Here is a 23,795-nt window from a genome sequence, read left to right on the forward strand (position 1 = left end):
AGTTTAGAATATTTAATGATTATCCTTTTTGGTCAAGTTTTTGTTTTTCAAGTGTGATATTAGGTTGGTATTTATTTCCTTCAGAATCCCTCAGTATATTGATTAAGCTTTTATGAAATGAGTACATCAGTGACAACCATCACCAAGTATTACACTCGTGTTTCTCTGAAAGGCTGCTCAGCATCAAATCACACACAGCAGTACTCCTCTGTGTATGATTAATACATTAGTAGCATTCTGTAAGTAAAGTAGGAAGCAGCTGATACTATTCAGGAGAAACGTGGTGTTCATCTCATTACAAAATGTTCAGTTCAGTGGCTCAGCCGCGTCCGACTCTTTGCGACCCCATGGACTGCAGCACGCCAGGCCTCCCTGTCTATCACCACTCCCGGAGCCTATTCAAACTCATGTCCATTGAGTTGATGATGCCATCCAACCATCTCATCCTCTGTCATCCCCTTCTCCTCCTGCCTTCAATCTTTCCCAGCATCAGGGTCTTTTCCAGTGAGTCAATTCTTTTCATCAGGTGGCCAAAGTATTGGAGTTTCAGCTTCAGCATCAATCCTTCCAATGAACACCCAGGACTGATCTCCTTTAGGATGGACTGGATGGATCTCCTTGTAGTCCAAAGGACTCGTAAGAGTCTTCTCCAACACCACAGTTCAAAAGCATCAATTTTCAGTGCTCAGCTTTCTTTATATTCCAACTCTCATATCCATACATGACTACTAGAAAACCCATAGCTTTGACGATATAGATCTTTATTGGCAAAGTAATGTCTCTGCTTTTTAATATGCTGTCTAGGTTGGTCATAACTTTTCTTCCAAGAAGCAATTATCTTTTAATTTCATGGCTGCAGTCACCATCTGCAGTAATTTTGGAGCCCCCCAAAATTAAGTCTGTCACTGTTTCCATTGTTTCCCCATCTATTTGCCATGAAGTTATGGGACTGTTATAGCCACGCATTCTGGGAAACAAACTCACTCCAAAGGACAATGTGCACGGTGGAGTGCAGTTTATTACACCAGTGGACCCCAGGCCGAGTCTCCTCTTAGCCCAGGACCCCGACCAGTTTTTGTGAAAACCTTATACACCCTAAGTGTACATGCTCAAACCCACCTCCCCAAACTCTCTGAAACTAGTCTGAACAAAGGAAAAGAAGGATAGAATCAAAGTTAACCCCATATGCCTTAAACCTGTGATTCGTATGCCTTAAGCCTAGCTAGTTAACAATGGACAATTATCAATAGGCCTGTGGTCATACCCCAATAAGCATAATAGAATTTATGATTCTATTCGGTTAAACAGATAATTAGGTTATTTTTTTAGGGGACAGAGAGTCTAGGTATGAGCCCTGGGGCTCTTCCATCCGGGGTCTGATTTTCCAGTTTGTATGATGTTTCCATAGATACAGGGCATATAGCTCAAAGTCCCCAGTCCAGCTCAAGATGGAGTCCTGCTTTCAAGATGGAACCCGTTCTGTTTCCTCCTTCATTCCCCCTCTTGATGCTCTTAACCCATAGTATGAGCATCACTCATAGGGATATATTGCACCCTGGCTCTCCGACTGCCAATTTGGGAGAACACCACCAGCCTTTGGGTTACAAAGTTCATAATAGATTGTAAATGCAAGGTCCACAAAGCAGAACTATCAAGGCAACTATAACAATGGTAAATATAGTTTTCCATCAATCACCCTTCACCCAAGATAGAACCAAAGTCCAGAAAGGAATGATTTCATTTGACATTGCTTTTACCCAGTTTTTCATGTCATCTAAAGCAGCTGATACATTGCCAGATAAATCAGTATATACACAACATTCAACCTTAATTTTAGCACAGGTCCCTCCTTGAGCGGCTGTGAGCATGTCCAAGCCATTCAATTTTGAATTACCGCTTTTCTCATTTGGATTTGTTCTTTTAAGGCTTGGGTGGCTTTAGCACTATCTAGGAGGGCCTGTTTTGTGAAATTAGTCAAGGTCTCTACTTTAATCATAATATCTGTTGACCCTATAGAAGGTATGAATAAGGCAGCAATATACTCATGCCACTGAAACACAGACCTTGTCCACCTAGCATGTAAATAAGGTAGATTGACCGGGGTTTTCTGTAGGTTAGGCTTTATGCTGCCATGGGCAAAAGCGAATCCCAGTGTGCAGCGGCTTACCCAGCAGACTGGTAACCAAGGCCAAACGTTAGGCCCCCAAAGCCATTAGGTTCCGTTGGGCACCACCCAGCGGATTCCAGGGTTTTATTTCTAATCAGAGCCTGGCCAGTGGATGGACTGGTTGGGGTGGTATATGACCTCAAATATTCATTTACATTGTTTGGGGGATAGGTACCCCATATATTTTAGTTCTTTTGGGTCTAAGGGATGGTCACCAAACCCTACCCTTTGTTCTTTTTGTTCCCAGCATATAGCGGCAGGAGTAATTAATTGACCCTTTTCTGGGGTCATCCAGAAATATTCATCCCAAACTCGGTAGAATTGTTCAACATACCTAGAGGCCTGTCCTCCCTTGGTGGTCAAGGAGTTTTTTTTTTTCTCCTCTTTAAATATGAGGTATAGGTTTTTGTTACTTCTATGAAACTGGTGCTTACACCAAAAAGAACCCCATGAACCGAGTCTATGGACTGTAGGTCTGGCTTACACCAAGAGAGCAGGGAGAGATTATGATTGATAAGAGAAAGGGAAGTCTCTTTGTCATCCCAGAAAAGAGCAGAGTGGTTTAAAATCTCCTTGGCGGAGCGGTTGACACCACCAAGGAAGTCCATCCATCACAGACAGAGGCATAGCCCCACATACCCAGCAGTTGGAGGTGTTGTGGAAGTCCGCATTGGAACGTACCTATAAGATGAAAACATTGTCCTGAGTTGAAATGGAAGTTAAATTCAAAATCACGTTGATGAGGAAGGCAGCAGGAGTTGATTATGTGGCTTCATCCTGAGGAGGCTCGTCTGGGATCTTCTTTTCCTTCTTCTTAAGGATGATCTTGGTCTCTCGAGGGTCAGCGGGGTCCCTCTGTGTAGTCCACCCAGTGTTTTCTGGGTCTGTGTGGTATGCTTTCTTCACCCTCGTATGATGGATCCAAGGGGCAATACCTGCAACTTTAACTGCAGTAGGGGTAGTTAGAATAACAGTATAAGGGCCCTTCCGCCAAGGGGCTAGTGAATCATGTTTCCAATCTTTGACCCATACTTGGTCACCAGGGGTAAACTCATGAATCTGTTCCTCCAAGGGGAACAGCATTCTTTCTTGTACAAACTTAGTTACCTGATTTATTACCTTACCCGGTTCCATCTGCCGCAAAATCTCATCCCCCCTCACCTGAAGCAAATTGGTTGACACCTGTTTTATTATGGGAGGGGGTCTCCCATATACAATTTCATACGGAGAGTAGCCATGAGATCATGGGGTCATCCTGAGTTTGAGTAGAGCCGTCGGAAGCAAGTCCACCCAGGAGCAGTCAGTCTCTCTGATGCATTTGGAGGGCGTCTCTTTAAGTGTCCGGTTGGTCCATTCCACCATCCCAGAACTCTGGGGCCTATATGCAGTGCATAGTTTCCATTTGATGTTCAAAGTTTTGCTTACTTCTTGTACTAAATCAGCTATGAAAGCCAGGCCATTGTCTGATCCAAGGCTGGTAGGAAATCCAAATCTGGGAACTATCTCCCGAAGCAGGCACCGGGCTACTTCTGACGCTCTTTCAGTCCGGCCAGGAAAAGCTTCTACTCATCCTGAGAACATACATACCATGACCAGCAGGTAATGGTAGTGTCAGTGAGGTTTCATTTCAGTGAAGTCCACTTCCAGGTGTTCAAAGGGCAGCCTGCCTTTTAGCTGAATCCCCAGAGGTTTCTGTCTGTGCCGAGAGGCAACATTGACCTGTGAGCAGGCAGTGCAGTTCTGAGATTCTGTTCTGCATAGGGGAGAGAGGCGGGGAACCAAGAAATATTTTCAAATTAGCTCTTCCAGTTTATCATGGCCTAGGTGGGTCGCTTGGTGTGTTTGGGTTCCCAGAGTGGGTGCCAGCTCCTCTGGTACCAATATGCCACTTGCAATTCCCACCATCCCTTTTCAGTCTTGATAGCTCCTTCTGCTTTGGCTAGTTGGTCTTGGGCTTCAGTGTATTTTGGAGAGTCCATCGTTAGCTCAGGCAGCTCCACCAATACGAGAGCTTTAATAGGGGCTCACTTGTCACCCCCACGCCCTCAGCTGCTTGTTTAGTGGTCTTATCTGCCAGTCTGTTTCCCTGAACCTGGTGGGTATCCTCTTTTTGATGTTCTCGGCAGTGTACGACTGCAACCCTTTCTGGTTCCCAGAACTCTTTCTGGTTCTAATAGGCTCAGAATTTCTTCCTTATTTTCGGTATCTTTTCCACTAGCTGTCAAAAGGCCTCTCTTCCTATACAGAGCCCCATGTACATGTAGTGTGGCAAAAGGGTACCTGGAGTCGGTGAAGATGTTTACTCTCTTGCCTTTTGACAGCCGGAGTGTGCAAATCAAGGCCCATAACTCAGCTCGTTGAGCAGAGCAGTGTTGTGCCAAGGAGCCAGCTTCCATGAGAGTCTTTTCTGTGACTACGGCATAACCCGACAGCCATTGTCCTTGTTTTATCAGGCTAGTGCCATCAGTGTATAGGACCCAATCAGGGTCCAGAATCGGTTGGTCTTGGAGGTCGGGTCTGCTAGTGTAGACCTCTTCCAAGACTTCCCCGCAGTCATGAGAAGATCCACCCTCTCCCACCGGAAGGAGTGTGGCTGGGATTAAAGTCTGGCAAGGCTCAATACGGAGGTTAGGGTTTTCACTTAACAGCCCTTGATACTGAATAATCTGGGAGTTTGATAGCCATTTGTGGGGATCTCCTCATAAGAGTGTGTTGACCTCATGTGGGACTCTTACGACCAGATCTTGGCCTAAAGTCAATTTAGTAGCTTCTCGCACTAGTAGGGCAAATGCGGCAATTGCTTGCAAGCATCTGGGCCACCCGGTGGCAACACTGTCAAGCTGCCTTGAGAGGCAGGCTACAGGCCTGTCCCACGTTCCCACAGTCTGAGTTAACACTCCCATTGCTGTTTTGTCTTTAGTTACATACAGAGTAAATGACTTGGCAAGGTCTGGCAGCCCTAAAGCGGGGGCTGATATAATTGCCAACCTTAGTTCATCAAAGGCTTTTTGTTGTTTTTCAATCCAATTTAGCGGATTCTCCTCAGGCCCTGTCAGGGGTTCATATAAAGGCTGGGCCATTGGATAATATCCTGGAATCCAGATTCTGAAAAACCCAGCAGCTCCCAAAAACTCCTGGACCTGCCAACAAGTCTTAGGTGTTGGGATTCTCAGGATCACTGAACTGGTCTTTTAACTGAACTGGTCTAATAACCTTGTGCCCTTCTTTAAAACAAACTCCAGATACCTAACCTCCTCCTCGCAGATCTGTGCCTTCTTCTCCGACACCCAGTAACCTGCTTCCATCAGCAGCTGGAGCAGCGCTTTCATCCCTTCCCAGCATTTTTCCTTGGTCTCGGCAGCCAGTAGCAGGTCATCACGTATTGTAGGAGCCAACATCCATACTCTTCCGACTGGAATGAGTCCAGGTCAGAAGCCAGGGCTTCCCCGAAGATGGCTGGGGAGTTCTTAAACCCTTGTGGGAGATGAGTCCAGGTTGGTTGTTGTTTGGTTCCCCCGACTGGATCTTCCCATTCCAAGGCAAAGATGGGCTGTGATGCTGGAACGAGGCATATACAGAAGTAATCCTTGAGATCTAGGCAAGTATACACTTTAGTTCTCAGGGGGAGGAGGCTAAGTAAGGTATAGGGGTTTGGAACAGTGGCGTGTAAAGTCACAGTAGCCTGGCTGATTAGCCTGAGATCTTGCACAGGCCTATAGTCCTGTCCTCCTTTTTTGACTGGCAGGATCAGCATATTCCAAACTGACTGGCACTCTAATAGAACGCCCACCCACTTGTTTCAATCTATTGATGTGGGGTAGTATGCTGGCCTGGGCCTCTGTTGGTGGCAGGTACTGGCACTTTCTAACCAGAATGGTGTCTGGCTCGAGTTCTGTTATCACTGGGGCTTGATGTTTAGCCAGCCCAGGGGGGTTCTCTTCCGGCCAGACCTCGGGGAATAATAGTTAGCTCTCTCTCACATTCTTCCGGCCCACCTGGTTTTTCCTTCGGAGGCTCATGCAACCTCACTCATCTTGAGGGGGTATTGAGAGAGAGAGCAATAAGCCATAGTGCCCACCCAGAAGGCGGGCCTCTCCTCAGGGGAGAAAGTCACTTGTGCTCCTAGTTTGGAGAGCAAGTCTCTTCCCAACAGGGGTACTGAGCACTCAGGAATGTAGAGGAATTCATGAATCACTTGGTGTCCCCCCATCTGGCATTTTCCGGGCTGGCAGAATGATTTAATCATCTCTTCTCCTGATACCCCAGTTATAGTGGTAGTCTTTTTGGATAATGGTGCCACAGGTTTTGTTACTACCGACAGTTCTGCTCCTGTATCCACCATAAAGTCAATGTTTTGGTCCCCCACTTTTAAGGTTACCACGGGCTCTTGGGGACCTGGTATCTCTGAGCCCCAGCAGCCCTATTTAATTTCCAAGTCAGCAAGTCCCACAACCGCGGGAGCTTTCTCTTCCCTCCTTGCCTTAGGGCATTCATTCTTCCAATGGCCAAAACCTCGGCACCGGGCACACTGGTTTGGCTGTAATGGGACCTGGGGCCTCCATTGGGACCGGTTGAAGGACTGTCTTGTCCCTGGGGCAGGAGGAGGTTTTTCCAGAGGGCCCGAGATAGACTTTTCCAGAGCAGAAGCTAGCATCGCAAATCTCTGGTCTGTTCTCTTTTGTTCCTCTTTATATCTCTTTTCATATTTCTTTTCTATTTCTGTGTCCCTGTTCCGGAACACTTTGTCTGCTATTTCAGTTAACTGTGAGCTGGACATGGACAGCACCCCTTCTGTCCTTTGAAGCTTTTGCTTAATATCAGGGTATGCCTGCGAGATAAATGCTGAAGTTTAAAACAATCTGAGAGCCTGCAGCTTCCAGGTATATAGATGTATAAAGTCTGAGCCTCTCATAAAATTCAGAAGGTGATTCATTCCCCTTCTGAGTTACCCCAGCAGGTTTTGACATGTCCATTGGCTTACAGGCTCCCCTCTTCAGCCCTTGTATAATGGCTGTCTGATATCTGTCTAGCTGAATCCTCCCTTTTGTGTTATGGTCCTAATTAGGTTTATCAGCAGGGAAGGCTTGCTCTATCCACCTTTCTGGGTTTGCAACACCTTCTAGAACCATCTTTCATAACCATTTTTTTGCTTCCATCTTAATCCTATATCTCCTCATTACTGAAGAGAGATGTCAATAATCGCATGACATCATCCCATTTTGGTTGATGGGTGTGAAAGATGGTTTCCATCAATCGAGTCATACCTTGTGGCTCTTCTGAGTAAGGGGGGATATGCTTTTGCCAATTTAGTGTGTCAGCTGATGAGAAAGGCTGGTAGTAATAAGCTATAGGAGCTTGATGGTAATTACCATCCTCCCCTTGCACGAGGGGTTGTTGGACTTCTCTAAGAGGCATCTGTAGTGGTGACTTTCCCTCCAGCTCTCTGGCAGAGCACAGTCTCTGCTTAATTCCAAAGTCTCCCTCCTCTCATTTGGAAGTACTTACAGGGAGTGGAGGATAGGGCTTGGAGCATATGATGTCAGCAGTGGTTGAATCTGGTGGGTTGTAGCCTGTTGCCCCTTCAACAGCTTGCCGGAATGGCAGCTCTATAACCTGTGGGGCTGTCGGGAGGACTGGTGAAGGTGGAGGCTCTGGGATGCTTACCAGCCTCTGGTCAGTTCCCTGTGGGGAGGCTCTCGGCACCATGGAAACATTGGTTGGTGGGATCATCATCCAGTATGGTGGCAGGGGAAGTTCTTCTCTCTTTGGATCCTGTAAGATCTTTTCATCTTTGGTTACTTTTTGAGCATTAATATCTTCCCCTCCCCATTTTGGATATAAAATTGGGCCCATCTCGGGGGGGGGGGGGTCCTGGGCTATCCCTAGCCAAGAATCTATGTATGGGAACTGATCAGGGTGTCTAGGTTTTCCTGTAACTATGGCATAGACTGTCTTTATTAAATTTAAGTCCATGGTATCCTCTGGTGGCCAACTGACTCCCATTGTGGACCACTCGACCTTGCAGAGAGTGCAGAGCCAGCTGGGCATCATCTGTGTCCCATAGTCTCTGTCATATCCCTTTTTGAAGTTTTTGATCATGTTTTCTAGTACAGTTACCTTAGATCTGATTCCTCCCATTTTTCCTACCTTCTCGTTGATGTTTCCTTTTTTTTTTTTTTTGCTCAAGAAGCACTCGGTATCCCTGGTATCTTTGGTATTTCTACTCGATGAAACATTTAAACTGCCAGTCTGCCTCTTGTCTAATAGGGTCAAGGAGGGCTTTACCTGCTAAGTCCCAGAGGGTGGGGGTGGGGGAGTCAGGCATTGTTTTTCTTGCAGCCTTATTCGTTTAAACCAGAACACTACAGCATCCACAACCTCTTCTCCCCTTTGCTTTAGATGCCTTTCTTGTCCAGGCAGGCTTAATTGGGTGAGGATGAAAACACAGATCGATTAGATACCCCACATCCCAGGCTTCTCCTGGAAAGCCCAATTCATACTCACTGATATACTTTTTTCTTTCTACCTAACTAGTTTGAGGGGATTGGGGGTTTCGCAGCAGATAGGGCACCTCTTGGGGGAGGGTAGAATATGAGCACACAAGGACCAAGTTTCTTCTCCTAAAAACCTCCTGGCAATTGCTTGGCAATAATTTCCCCAAGAAGGCGTGGACACCACCTCCTAAATGACCTTCACAAATTTTCTTCCTAAGCCCTAACACACTCGTTGACCTGTGTACCAAGCAATCGCTGCCACCTGCCTATTCCAGGCTCCTGTGGGTCTGTGCCCCTTCTAGTCCCTCCCAGGGGGGTGATCGGGCCCCCTCTTCCACCCTGCCAGGTGGGTTCCCCCTCACCTGAGCGCTCAGTTCCCCTGCTGCCCTCCACTACCTGCTAAACGTAAAAGGTATGGGAGTTGAGAAGCAGAATCCTTCTAGAAGGGCGAGGCGACCTCCCCCCTCTAGAAGATTCAAGCCTCAAGGCCTCAGACTAGTCCCAAATGGGACTCGTCTCCTCAAGTGAGGAGTTTCCCAGCCAATGCACCAAATGTTGTAGCCGTGCGTTCCAGGAATCAAACACTCTCAAAAGGACATGCAGATAGTGGAGTGCAATTTATTACACAGGCGGGCCCAAGGCAGGGTCTCCTCTTAGCCAAGGACCCCGACCAGTTTTTGTGAAAACCTTATATACCCTAAGTGTACGTGCTCAAACCCACTTCCCCAAATTCTCTAACTAGCCTGAACAAAAGAAAAGAAAGATACAATCAAAGTTAACCCATGATTCGTATGCCTTAAGCTTAGCTAGCTAACAGTGGACAATTATCAATATGCCTGTGGTCACACCCCAATAAGCATAATAGAATTTATGATTATATTTGGTTACACAGATAATTAGGGTATCTTTTTAGACAATGGAGAGTCTAGGTATGAGCCCTGGGGCCCTTCCATCTGGGGGGTCTGATTTTCCAGTTTGTAGTTGTTTCCATAGATACAGGGCATATAGCTCAAAGTCCACAGTCCTGCCCAAGATGGAGTCCTGCTTTCAAGATGGAACCTGTTCTGTTTTCTCCTTCAGGACCGGATGCCATGATCTTCATTTTTTAAATGTCAAGTTTTAAGCCTGCTTTTTCACTCTCCTCTTTCACCTTCATCAAGAGGCTCTTTAGTTCTTCGCTTTCTGCCATAAGGGTGGTGTCATCTGCATATCTGAGGATATTGACGTTTCTCCCAGCAATCTTGATTTCAGCTTGTGCTTCATCCAGCCCAGCATTTCAAATGATGTCACCCTGCTTATTTAACTTATATGCAGAGTACAATATACAGCCTTGACATACTCCTTTTCCAAGTTTGAACCAGGAGAGAGTGGGTTGATTTATTCAAAGCACTGAAGGAAAAACACGTCAACAAAGAATCCTGTTGATGGCAAAACAGAGAGTTGTTTAGCACTAGGCCTGCCCTGCATAAAGGACACTGGACAGTAACTCAAAAACAAGTGTCTATATGGGAAAAGATAGGAACTGACTACACAAACCAAAGTCTTAGAAAAGACCTGAGAAGATCTTCAGCTTACATCTCAGGTTGGTCCTCAGCATAGAGGAACAATAAGAACAAAACCAGTATCAGTAAACAAACCCTGGGGAAGAGTGGGACCCTTATTTCCAGAGCTGCCACATTACTGCACTCAAATGTCCAAGTTTTCAACAAAAAAAATCAGAAGGCAGAGGAGCAACATCATCAAAATGGTGGAACAGGTTACTATCGTCCCTGGAAGAAAACGGATTTGGACAAACACCCACAGACTAGACAGCCTTTGTGGGAGGCCCAGAGTCCAGCAGGGTGTTCCAGCACAGTGTGGGAGACCTAGAGTCCAGCGGTGGGGGCCAGCACACTGCTGGACAGAAAATCAGATGCTGGATGCATTGAGGAGGGCAAGAGAAATGCTCTGATTTTTCCCCTGTTGCCCCCCCAATCCCCAAGGTGATACTCAGGACTAAGGGTAATGGAGAACGGTTCATTTTAAGTTTACACTGCATCTGCTTCTGTGACTTTAACCCTTTTTTGTTATGCACAACGGCCTGCCTCAGGGAGATAACCTGAGCTGCCCACCTGTGAAGGACTGTAAGGAAGTGAAACAACACATTCCCCTGCCTAAGGGTTGCCATTCTAGGGGACATTTGCAAAGACTGAATAGTCTTTCTACTTTGTTTCCTCACCTCCCCCTCATCTCTGATCCATAAAAGATCCTGGCAACCAGGCCCAGACAAGATGGCTACTTTGAGGCACAAGCCTGCCATCTTCCCAGTCAGCTGGCTCCCAGATTAAAATCTCTTCCTTGCCTCAACACCTTGTCTCTTGGAGAGCACCCACCTGACGCCCCGTGCCTCCCTGTGCATGTGCTGACAGCTGTGAGAACACACTCAGGCAGTAAGGGAGCCTGAGCAGAAAGCTACCTGAATCGGCAGGCCCAGGAGAAACCACCAGCTGGACTATTCAGCATCCCTTTCTGTCAGCACTCAGCCAGGCTTGGCAGGATCCAGAGAGGGTATGTGCACTTCAGCATTCTGCCACAAGAGGAGGTGTGGAGCAGGCGTCCCCACAATAAAGGTGAGAACTCCTAGCACAGCCCACAGAGGGTGTTTCTCTCCTGAAGTCAGCCAGTAAGGACTAGAAGTGGTCACTCCTCTTCAGATGTGAAAACAGCAACACAGGACTTCAAGGAATATGAAAATTTGAGGTCCAGTTATAAAATATATGTCACTGGTATGTAATGTACAGCATAGGGAGTACAGTCAGTAAAACTGCGGTAACTTTGTATAATGACAGAAGGCTCCTGGACTTAATGGTGATCAACTCACAATACATGAAAATGTTGGATCACTATGCTGTACACCTCAAACTAATATAATACTGTATGTTAACTATACATCAGTTAAAAAATCTTTTTAAAAAAGAAGCTTTAAGGAAACATGACCATCAGTGGAACACAATAACTGAGTCTAATAACTGACCCCAAAGAACTGGAATTCTGCAATTTACCCAATAATTTAAAACAGCTGTTTTAAGGAAGCTCAAAAAACTACAAAAAAAAAAAATAAACAATTCACCAAAATCAGGAAAATGATAATGAACAAATGAGAAGTTCTGTAGGGAGAAAGAAAACATTGAAAAAAAAAATGTACAAATTCTTAGGCTGAAAAATACAGTGGATGAAATTACAAATGCAATAGACAACATCAACAGCAGAATGGGTCAAGGAGAAGAAAACTTGTGAAGTAGTAGATAGGAGCTTGAAATTATTCATTCAAATAAGATGAATGAAGAGTGAAAATTCTGTGAATTATTCTATAATTTCCTTAGACTAAGAACATTAGATTAAAAATTAGATTAGATTTTAGATTAAAAATCTCTTAGATTAAAAAACATTCTAAGAAGTATTAGGGTCTCAGAAGAAGAGAGACAAGAGTCAGAAAGCATATTTAAAGAAATAATGGATGAAAACGTCTCAAATCTGGGGAGAAATTTTGATATCCAAGTTTATAAAGCTAAAAGTCACCCAAAATTTTCAATACAAAACAATCTTGTCCCATTTTTTGATAATACTGTCAAAAGATAAAGGTAGAATTTCAAATCAACAAGACAGAAAAAAAGTCTATCTCATATGAGGGTACTCCTAGAAGCTGAGTTCTCAGCAGGGAGCTTTCAGGTGAAGAGAATGGGTGGATATAATATTAATAAACACTCTTAAAAAAGAAAATGCCAACAAGGAATACTTTACCTGGTAAATTTTTCTCTCAGAAATGAGGTAAGGTAAAGACTTTTCCAAACAAACAAAAGCAGAGGGAGTTCATTAGCACTAGTGAAATGAGTTCAAGTTGCCATGAAAGGGCATTATACTCCTATGAAAACAAAGGATGCAGGTAGATAAAGAAGATAAAGATAAGCATGTAGCCAAATTCAGCATATTCTAATACTGAATATGGTTGTGTGTTAATCATTTAATTCTTAATATAAACGTTAAAGGACAAAGGCAGTAAAAGTAACTATAGCTATAAAATTTGTTAATTAATACATGATATAAAAAGGTAAACTGTGACATCAAAAACATAAAAAGTGAGAGGGGAGGTAGAGGTTAAAAATCAAGTTATCATCAGCATGTAATAGCCTGTTATATCTGTAAAATGATTTATGTAAGCCTGGTGGCTCAGTCCCCAGATCTGGTGGCTCAGTGGTAAAGAACCCGCCTGTCAATGCAGGAGATACATGTTCAATCTCTGATCTGGGAGGATGCCCTGGAGAAGGGAATGGCACTTCTCGGTAAAAACCCACTCAAGTATTCCTACCTAGGAAATCCTATGGACAGAGAAGCCTTGCAGGCTACAGCCCATGGGGTTGCAAAGAAGTCAGACGACCTGGGGATACACTGGGCTACATCTAATGGAAGGCCCCCCACCACCACTACGATGGTGTACCTGGAGCAGACTCAGGATGACACACACAGTATACTGGCCCCAGATGGCTGAGCTGCATATTAAAGGAATGTTTTCAGACAGCATCATCCCATACACAGAAAAGTGCTAAGTTGCTTACCTTCAGACATCTGGTTTTATTAATAGCAATCTTTTCATGTTCCAACTAACTAAGTGGTCTGTATTGCAGAAACGTCTATATATCCTGGCTCCTTCCTTGCCTCTTTGAAGCAGTCTCTCAGCTATCTGCAGTCCTCAGTTTTGCCCACCAGATAAAACATAACTCTCAACTTTCAAGTTGTGCTTTTTTTTTTTTTCAGTTGACACTAAAAAGACCCAATTACTGACAGTGGAAAAATTAAAGAGGGTTAGCTATCGAAGTAACTCTGAGCAATTTATTCACCATGAGCAGAAAATCTCCACTGGATTAAACCTCCATATCATTCCACCCTACCCTTCAATATCTGCTGAGAAAAGACAAAGAGAACTTGAGAAGAAAACACAGTTCATCAGAGATTTTAGTTTATAGCCTATCCATTCAACAGGTGACACTAGAAAGACAATCTGTGGAATGTTAGATTAATTAGTTAAGCTAGGTTTTATCTATTAATAAAAATACATCAGTATTCTTACCAAATATATAATAAAGTAGTGTAAAATTACCAAACACCAAAGAACATTTCAGTCTCTCTATATAAGACAGACTGAAAAAGCATTGTGACCTCAATCTCAATCTGACAAAATAAATTTAAGGGGAAAGTAATTTAGAAATTTGAAAATTTAAAAAGCATCTCTAGGATTAATCTTCAAAATATATAAGTAGCTCATGCAGCTCAATACCAGAAAAACAAACAACTCAATCAAAAAGTGGGCAGAAGACCTAAATAGACGTTTCTCCAAAGAAGACATAGAGATGACTAATAAACACAGGAAAAGATGCTTAACATTGCTCCTAACTAGAGAAATACAAATCAAAACTACAATGAGGTGTCACCACACACCAATCAGGATGGCCATCACCAAAAAATCCACAAACAATAAGGCTGGGGCTGGTATGGAATAAAAGGAATCCTCTTGCACTGTTGGTGGGAATGTAAATTGATACAGCCACTATGGAGAACAGCATGGCAATCCCTTTAAAAACTGGGAATAAAACCACCAGGTGTGCGTTAAGTTGCTTCAGTCATGTTCGACTCTGTGACTCTATGGACTGGGGCACCACCCTCCTCTGTCCGTGGGATTCTCCGAGGCAAGAATACTGGAGTGGGTTGCTACGCACTCCTCCAGAGGATCTTCCCAACTCAGGGATCAAATCCACGTCTCTTCTGTCTCCTGCATTGGCACTTGGAAAGCTCCATAAACTACCATATGACACAGCAATCCCACTACTGGTCATATACCCTAAGAAAACCATAATTGAAAGAAACACATGTACCCCAATGTTCACTGTAGCACCATTTACAACAGCTAGGACACGGAAGCAACCTGGATGTCCATCAACAGATGAATGGATAAAGAAGTTCTGGTATTAATACATATATACAATGGAACATTACTCAGCCACAAAAAGGAATGAATTTGAGTCAGTTGTGTGGATGAACCTAGAGTCTGTCATACAGAGTGAAATAAGTCGGAGAAAAACAAGTATCGTATATTAAAGCATATATATGGAATCCAGAAAGATGGCACTGATGAACCTATTTGCAGGGCAGCAATGGAGACGCAGACACAGAGAACAGACTTGTGGACACAGTGGGGTAAGAGGAGGGAGGGATGAAGAGAAAGAGTAACACTGAAACATACATATTACCATACACAAAACAGCCAATGGGAATTAGCAGTAAGACACAGGGACCTCTAACCCAGTGCTCTGTGACCCCTGGAGGGGTGGGATGGGATTGGAGGTGAGAGTGTCAGGTACAAAGTTAGACATGAGTGCCTAGAGGAGGCCTGGCTGAAAGGATGCAAGCTGATCTCTAAACTCCATCCCAGATGCCCCCAGGAGAGCTCATAAATATGCTACAAAATAACCATAGAAACTTTTCAATTCCTGAACATGTGCCCTAGGCACACAGTGGATACCAAATGACCACAGGAGCTTCTCCAAATAACCTTAGCAGTTAGATAGGAGTGCATCAAGGGCTCATGAATATTCCACATCTAATGATATCAGATGGAATTATGGGAAGACATAAACAACACAGCCTGCTGTTATACAACTTGAAATTGTCAATTGGCCTTGAGTGTATGCCCATTTGTATTCCCTTTCATTGATTGGTAGTGGGTACAAGCCCTACTTTGCACCAGGCATAACCAAAAGGAGGGGGACTGGAGGAAGCCAAGAGAGCTTGACAGGAAGGATGAGAAGGACTCCCTTGGGAGTGTCAGTCTAACAAAAGATCTGTATGCTTAAGGTGAGCTGAGCTTTCACTTGTCTATTGTTCTATACATTTTGCTCCATTGCTCCAAATTTTTGTTGTGACAAGATAAGAACCGAGGAAGATCAATAAACCAACCTGAGAGGAGGGAGGTCCAAGAAGGAGGGGGCATATGTATATCTATGGCTGATTCATATTATGGCAGAAACCAACACAATATTGTAAAGCAACTATCCTCTAATTAAAAATAAAAAACATTTCTATTAGTTAGTATCCTCCAGAGGGAAAAAAACCATAGGGTACATATAGATAGCTAGAAAGAGTTTTTTTTTAGGTGGGACTGGCTCACATGATGATGGAAGCTGAGAAGTCCCAGAGCTGCTCTGCTGTCTACAAGTTGGCAGTCCAGGAAAGCCGGTGGTGTGGTTCCAAATCTGGAAACTCCAAACTGGATGCCGAAGAATGAGGGAAGCCAACGGCTTCAGTCCCTGTCCGAAGGCCTGAGAACAAGGAAAACCAAAGCCAATGGTAGGAGACAGAAGTCCAGGCTCAGAAAACAAGCTCCCCCTGGCCCCATTCCCCCAATCCCCAACATCCCCTCCCACCACACACCATTTTGCTCTATCTGGACCTTTAGGGAACTATCCTGTTTCCAGTCTCTGGTTTCCAATGCTAATCTCTTCTGGAAGCACCATGACAGACACATCCAGAAATAGTTTTACCAGCTTTCTGGGCCTCCCTTAGCTTAGTCCCTGTGCATGACACACAGTGAGGCCAACAATATTAAACCATTAGACTCTGGAACAGAGAAAGATTTATTATAGGTTCATGCAAGGAGATGAGTGGCTCATGCCCTAAGAACCCCAAAGTTACTGAAAGCTTTCAGTAAAGCCCTCTTTAAAGCAAAAGGTGAGGGAGCGGCATGGTTAGCTGTTGTAGATTCTTGGTGTCAGATCCTTCGTTCCTGAGGTCAGGTCATGGTCTGGTAATGATGTTCCTGTAAATCTCCATCAAACCAATGTTATTCTCTATCCTGACAGCAAAGGGCAAGGGCCCAGGGCATAGCTGTCACCCTCCAAGGTCCTGGTCCTGGCAAAGAGGAAGCAGAGCTCAGCTGGTGGCTCCCTCAGGCCCAGGTCCCCACACCCTGCCCAGCTGTCATCGCCGAGGGAGTCAGGCCCCGACCCAACTGGCCATCATGCTCCTCAGGCCACCCAAAGGGGGACAGACCAGGTCTCACAGACTGTGACTCAGGCAGACTGCCACTGCTCTTGGGTCAAAGAGACCAGGATGGGGGTGAGGTTCACCTCTCCTCAAGGCCTGCTAGGGGGTGGCCTTGGGGAGGGCTCTGGAGTCCTGCAGGACACAGTCCCCAGCCTGGTCCCTGGACCCCCAGCTCACCTGCTGGTCCAAGGCCCGGTGAGCTGGAGAGCCTCAGGGAGAAGACTAAAATCTGCCCCTTACCTCACTCTCCACCTCACGAACACCACTCCACTGCCGTCTGATTCCTCTCACTGTCACTCCTTAACGGTTGGTTGGTTGTAGGAGAAGGGCCTACTGCTGTGCTGTCCAATGGCTGTGCAGGACCACTGATGGCAGCTCATTAACAGCTGGTTGACAGTGGGTGGGAGCTGACTGAGGCACGACCAGTGGCTGAGCAGGGCCACTAGTGATGGCTCACTGACTGCTGGTTGACAGTGGGCGGGGCCTGGAGGAAACCACTGCATGGCCCCTCCCCCACAACCACACCACATCTGGGCCCTCTGGTCAGGGGAGGATGGTACCCCAAAAGGTAGGTGTGAAGCAAAAGGAAGGAAACTTCTTCCTACCTGATTACCCATAAGCAAGAGAGCAAGGTGAGTTCCAGGGGGGTCCTTGTGTGGGAGGGGTTTGCAAGAGTGGGGATGAGCTGCTTGAGGGGCGGGGCATCGGCAGGGCTGAGCCTCCCACCCTCTCTTTCCCCTGGAGCACATCCAGCCTTGTTGTTGTTTAGTTGCTCAGTTGTATCCAACTGTTTGTGACCCCATGGACTGCAGCACGCCAGGCCTTCCTGTCCTTCACCCGGAATTCTCAAACTCTTCTCAAATTCTCAAATTCTCCCGGAATTTGCTCAAACTCTTGTCCACTGAGTCGGTGATACCATACAACTATCTTGTCCTCTGTTGTCCCCTTCTTCTTCTTTTCCTTTCATTCTTTCCCAGCATCAGGGTCCTTTCCAGTGAGTCAGATCTTTGCATCAGGTGGCCAGGGTACTGGAGCTTCAGCATCAAGCCTTTCAATGAATATTCAGGGTTGATTTCCTTTAGGATTGACTAATTTGATCTCCTTGCTGTCCAAGGAACTCTCAAGAGTCTTCTCAAACACTACAGTTCAAAAACATCAATTCTTTGGTGCTCAGCCTTCTTTATGGTCCAACTCTCATATGCATACATGACTACTGAAGAAACCACAGGTTTGACTAGACAGACCTTGGTTGGCATTGTGATGTCTTCTGCTTTTTAATATGCTGTCTAGGTTTGTCATAGCTTCTATATATTTCAAAAAAAAATTCACTCCTTATCCTATTTCAGTTTTGTAAGTTTATGCTATTATGGGTCAAATCTGGGGCTAAATAAACACCTCAGGCTACAGGTCTGCAAATACCTCTGGCAGCAACTTAACTCAAACATACATTTGAGTTGGTAGTGAGGTTGTTTTTAGTGATCTTTCTGACCTTCCTGGAGGCCCAGGGAGAGACTCCTAACTGTATTTTCTGCCACATTCCTGTAAGGTTCTCAGGTTCATTGAAATAGGTGGTTTAACACTTCACCACCAGAGGGACAGTTGGTTTTAAAGTTCATTTCATTATCACACGTGAAAAATGGAGGTCCTGCTGCCAAGGAACCCTCAGCCCGCCTGCCAGCATCAGCAGGGAAGGTTTGCAGGAGGCCTGCAGGCAGTGCTCTACTTTCAGGAACCCAATTTCACCTGACTTCTGACCTTAGGTGTTTGAAACCAAAATTTAAAAGTTCTGTAACTTGCACAAACCAAAGTGTACTGATCAACATATGCTGTAAACCAAGCAGGGAATGCGAAGTCAAGTAGGCCTTAGGAAGCATCACACAAACAAAGCTAGTGGAGGTGATGGATTTCCAGCTGAGCTATTTCAAATCCTAAAAGATGAGGCTGTGAAAGTGCTGCATTCAATATGCCAGCAGATTTGGGAAACTCAGCAGTGGCCACAGGTCTGGAAAAGGTCAATTTTCATTCTAATCTCATAGAAAGGCAATGCCAAAGAATGTTCAAACTACCACATGATTGCACTCATCTCATACGCAAGCAAAGTAATGCTCAAATTTCTTCAAGCTAGGCTGCAACAGTACATGAACTGAGAACTTCCAGATATTCAAGCTGGATTTAGAAAGGGCAGAAGAACCAGAGATCATTGCCAACATCTACTGGATCATCAAAAAAGCAAGACAGTTTCAGAAAAACATCTACTTCTGCTTTATTGACTGTGAGGACCACAACAAACTGGAAAAATCTTAAAGAGATGGGAATACCAGACCACCTTACCTGCCTCCTGAAAAATCTATATGCAGGTCAGGAAGCAACAGTTAGAACCAGATATGGAACAACATACTAGTTTCAAATTGGGAAGAGTATGTCAAGGCTGTATACTGTCACCCTGCTTATTTAACTTATATGCAGAGTTCATCATGTGAAATGCCAGGCTAGAGGAAGCACAAGCTGGAATCAAGATTGCCAGGAGAAATGTCAATAACCTCAGATATGCAGATGATACCACCATTATGGCAGACAGTGAAAAAGAACTAAAGAGCCTCTTGATGAGAGTGAAAAAGCTGGCTTAAAACTCAACATTCAAAAAACTAAGATCATGGCATCTGGTCCCATCAGTTCATGGCAAATAAGTGGGGAAACAATGGAAACAGTGACAGACTATTTCCTTGGGCTCCAAAACCACTGCAGATGGTGACTGCAGCCATGAAATTAAAAGACGCTAGCTCCTTGGAAGCACAGCTATGACAAACCTAGACAGTGTATTAAAAAGTAGACATTACTTTGCTGACAAGGGTCCATTTGGTCAAAGCCATGGTTTTTCCAGTAGTCATGTATGGATGTGAGAGTTGGACCATAAAGAAGGCTGAGTGCCAGAGAATTGATGCTTTTGAACTATGGTGTTGGACAAGACTCTTGAAAGTCCTATGGACTGCCAGGAGATCAAATGAGTCAATCCTAAAGGAAATAAGTCTTGAATATTTATTGGAAGGACTGATGCTGAAGCTGAAGCGCCAATACTTTGGCCACCTGATGGGAAGAACTGACTCATTAGAAAAGACCTTGATGCTTGGAAAGACGGAAGGCGGGAGGAGAAGGGGGTGACAGAGGGTGAGAAGGTTGGATGGCATTACTGACTCAATGGACATGAGTTTGAGCAAGCTCCAGGAGTTGATGATGGTCAGGGAAGCCAGGCGTGCTGCAGTCCATAGGGTCACAAAGAGTCAGACATGACTGAGTGACTGAACTGAACTGACTGAAGCAGGGAATGTGAATGAGTTTTCATCTTCATGGCTTTTGTTTTTATTATGCAACAACAATGAACCTAGAATGCTAACATTCTCTTCAATGCACCAGGCAATAAAACAACAAAGTAAAAGAGAATCTGCTCAGCTATAACAACAGCGGTATCCTCTAACAATGCAATCTTCACTTATCCTATTTTAAGTGTACACACCTCCTGCTTTTGCCTTGGATTAATTTAGCTTCAGTGTCATTTTTTACTTCTAGAAAGCATTTTCACTGATTACCTTCAATTTCTCTTATTAGTATATTCTTACAACATATTTGGATTTGCACATACATTTTCCACTTGATATTCTCAGATACATATGAAGGAGGCCTGAAGGTCAATTCCCATTCACCTACATGGAGCTCGCACATGCTGTGCTATGCTTAGTTGATCAGTCCTGTCGGACTCCTTGCGACCCCATGGACTATAGCCCACCAGGTTCCTCTGTCCATGGGGATTCTCCAGGTAAGAATACTGGAGTGGGTTGCCATGCCCTCCTCTGGGGGATCTTCCCAACCCAGGGATTAAACCCACATCTCCCGCATTGCAGGAGGATTCTTTGATGTCTGAGCCCCCAGGGAAACCCCTGGAATGGAAAGTCTAGTGTATTGCCATCTGAATCGGCAAAGCAAGTCAGTTTTTCTGACTGACTGGCAAAGTTTTTCTGAAAGGTGCCAGATTACAGTGAAGATTTTAGGCCATGTGGGTCATAAGTACTCAGCCATACTGAGTGAGAAAGCAGTCATTCCAACACGTAGACCTGAGTATGGCTGGATCCCCAAATACTTTATCTCAAGGAACAGGATGGGGTGGGGGCGGCTGTAGTTTGCTGACTCCTGCAAATGATGAGTCTCATGTACACACTCTTCTAGTCAATAAAATTCTGAGTAGTTTCTGTTGTATTTTCCTTTGGTGATTGTCCCTGTCCTCACATCATGTTGGCAAAGTCTGACCTCACTAAGTGACCCATTTTAAAGTTCATAGGTCCTCTGGAGGAGTAACACTAGATTCCTCACCAGCGTTTCTAAAACCAAGGCCAAAGGGGATTCAGCTCTTGGTATATCACTAAATTTGTGTCCTGTGAAGACATCTTATGGTAAGATATGATACAACAAGAAGGATGGAGGTCCCTGGCAATTTCTTCAAAGATCACGTGCAAAGTAAACAAAAGTAGTTTTACCTGAAGACTGACATGTAGCCAGAGGTGTCTGGGTCTCCTTGGAGTAGGACACTACCTCCCTGGGCAAGAAATCCGCTTGGGTAAACTTTGACAGGCCCAGCTTAGGCAGTCTTCTCTGGAAGTAATGGAGGGCAAACACTTAGAGAGGGAAGGCATTCCTTGTAAAAGATCTATCAGGAATAAAATAAACATCTAAAACAAAGAAACCCCAAAGATCCACAGCATCTCCATGCAAGCATCAGCACTGAAAGCAGAACTGGCCCTGGGCTGCAAGTCTGGACACTTGAAGTTTTGACCATGTTACTGCTGTGTTGCTGGGTGGTGCCAGGTAGGCCTCCTCAAGCAGACTCTCAGGCCTTCCCCACATCAAATGAGACTCCCTTTCATTCTGAGCAGGTCTGACTTTTCTCAGTTAAAATTTACAAAGGAATTTTCATTTTTGATACAGGAGTCTAGTCTCTTAGGCGAGAGGGATGAAAAAAGAGTAACACTTCTCAAATCTCAAGAAAAAGATGATTGCTGAGTGGAGTAAACATTTTCTATGATTGTAATGAGAGGATTATATTCCAAGAGGAAGTATGTGTGTGTGGTATGCACGGTTGTTCAGCTGTGTCTGGTTCTTTGCAATCCCATGGATTGTAGCCCGCCAGGCTCCTCTGTCCATGGGATTTCCCAGGCAAGAATACTAGAGCGGGTTGCCATTTCCTACTTCAGGGGATCTTCCCAACCCAGGGAACAAACCTGCATCCCTTGTGTCTCCTGTATTGGCAGGTGGGTTCTTTACCACTATATCATCTTCTGCTTCTTCAGAAAAGGAACTAATATGAACAGCATGTGAATCTGTGTAAAGATAAGTTGGTATAGCACAGAGGAGTGAGAAGAGTACTGGGCTAAGAATGATAAAGTTTTAGTTTATAATTCTGAAATTAGTTGTGCCATGTAAAAACTCCTTTCTGAATATTTACGGAACATGTCAAGTGTTTTCTGATGTCTTTCACATCCATGACATAAACTGCCTTCACGACCCTTCAATGAAGCTTCTGGGCAGATTACTACCATCTCCACTTTGTAGATGAGAAAAGTGAGATCAGTAAGAGACATGCTCAAGTATATTCAACTCACAAATGGTAGAACTAGAGCTAAAATTCGGTTGGCCTGAGCCCTGGTCCAGAGCTTTTGCCACCACTCAAACTCCTACCTGAGGCTCTTAATGGTGAGTTCTGAGTTATCCCCCAAATTTGAAGTGCCTCCTGCATCACCCAAGAAACATCCACTCATAGAGGCAGTAGATTCTGGCAGTTAAGCACACAGACCAGCCCACCGACTCACCAGCTCTGTGTGTGACCCTGCTTAAGCTACCTAAGTTCTCTGGGCCTCAGTTTCCTTATCTGTAAAATGGACATATTATTACTAGTATTCAGTACTAGGATTATTATGGGTAATGTATATGTGTCACATACATACAATGCATATGCCATATATATACATACATACACAATTTACACACACACATATTTTTAAATAGTTTCTGAAACATTATTTTAGTATATAGATTTAGTATCAGCATTGGACATATTTGACTATATTTCTTTAACATTTCCAGGAAATAGACTGTGTGTGTCTCTCTCTGAGAGAGAAAGAAAGGCTACCTAACCATTTAGCCAAAATCCCACATTCCCTAGCTTTCTAGAATCAACAGAAGCACACCTTGTATTATTTTTTAAATTATTACTAGTAATGGCACAGACATTATATTTTTTCCAGTACCCATGGAGGATTCATGTTGATATATGGCAAAACCAATAAAATATTGTAAAGTAAAAAAAATAATAAATAAAATCTGAAAAAAAAAAAGAAAATACATACCACAGCTAGGGATTTTCAAGTACAATTTACCAAGCATTCTAGGAAAACAAAAATTTCTTCTTTTCTATGAATCAATAAAATAACTGAAGTGAAACCTGAGATGAGCACAGGGTTGAAGAAAAACAAACAAAGGCTGGTTTGGAGAACAAGCCCACCAGGTTGTCTCTGCAGTCTCACTATGCTCCACACAGGCCTGGGCCATGTGCCCTCACTCACTCAGATGTCTGGACCACAGAGCATACAGGAGGGTCAGGCCGGGGACCCAGAACTCCCTCGCAACCTTCTCACACAGCATTAGGGGAAAACACATGAAAGGTACTAGAAACAAAATTACCCAACGAGGCAAAAGGCTCAAGATTTCAGAGGAAGAAATTCAGAATTATTTTAAATTCTCCCTGGATCAGAGAAGTAGGCTTTTCTTCCTGAAATGGGTCTTTCTTGAAGCATCTGAAGACACCCCGGGACTGCTTGAGGCAAAGTCTCTCTGCTGTCTAATAGCCCAGAGCATCTTTCTGAGGGCCCAAGAGGCTGATCTTCATCTCAGGCAGAGAGGGAAAGGAAGCATGGGCTGGTGATGCTCCCTCATCCCTTCACATTGGGCTCACATCTGGCATGGAGAGATCACCCTGGAGTTTAGAGATCCAAGGGCATCAGTGAGACCCAAAGATC

At 44.5% G+C, this 23,795-nt stretch overlaps 1 long non-coding RNA gene across 2 annotated transcripts in view; it reads right to left on the reverse strand.

Moving 5' to 3' along the window:
• Positions 1–9,971: 9,971 nt before the first annotated feature.
• The window catches only part of LOC120875521, a 65,251-nt gene continuing 51,427 nt past the window's right edge, over positions 9,972–23,795 (reverse strand). For both annotated transcript variants that reach the window (XR_005723979.1, XR_005723978.1), the window contains exons 3-5: positions 21,261–21,375; positions 15,860–16,010; positions 9,972–10,050 (exon numbers count right to left, since the gene is read on the reverse strand). This is a non-coding gene — a long non-coding RNA (uncharacterized LOC120875521). The remainder of the gene's footprint in view (positions 10,051–15,859; positions 16,011–21,260; positions 21,376–23,795) is intronic.

The sequence above is a fragment of the Oryx dammah genome, unplaced genomic scaffold (assembly GCF_014754425.2).
Source record: "Oryx dammah isolate SB20612 unplaced genomic scaffold, SCBI_Odam_1.1 HiC_scaffold_16, whole genome shotgun sequence".
Classification (NCBI taxonomy): domain Eukaryota; kingdom Metazoa; phylum Chordata; class Mammalia; order Artiodactyla; family Bovidae; genus Oryx; species Oryx dammah.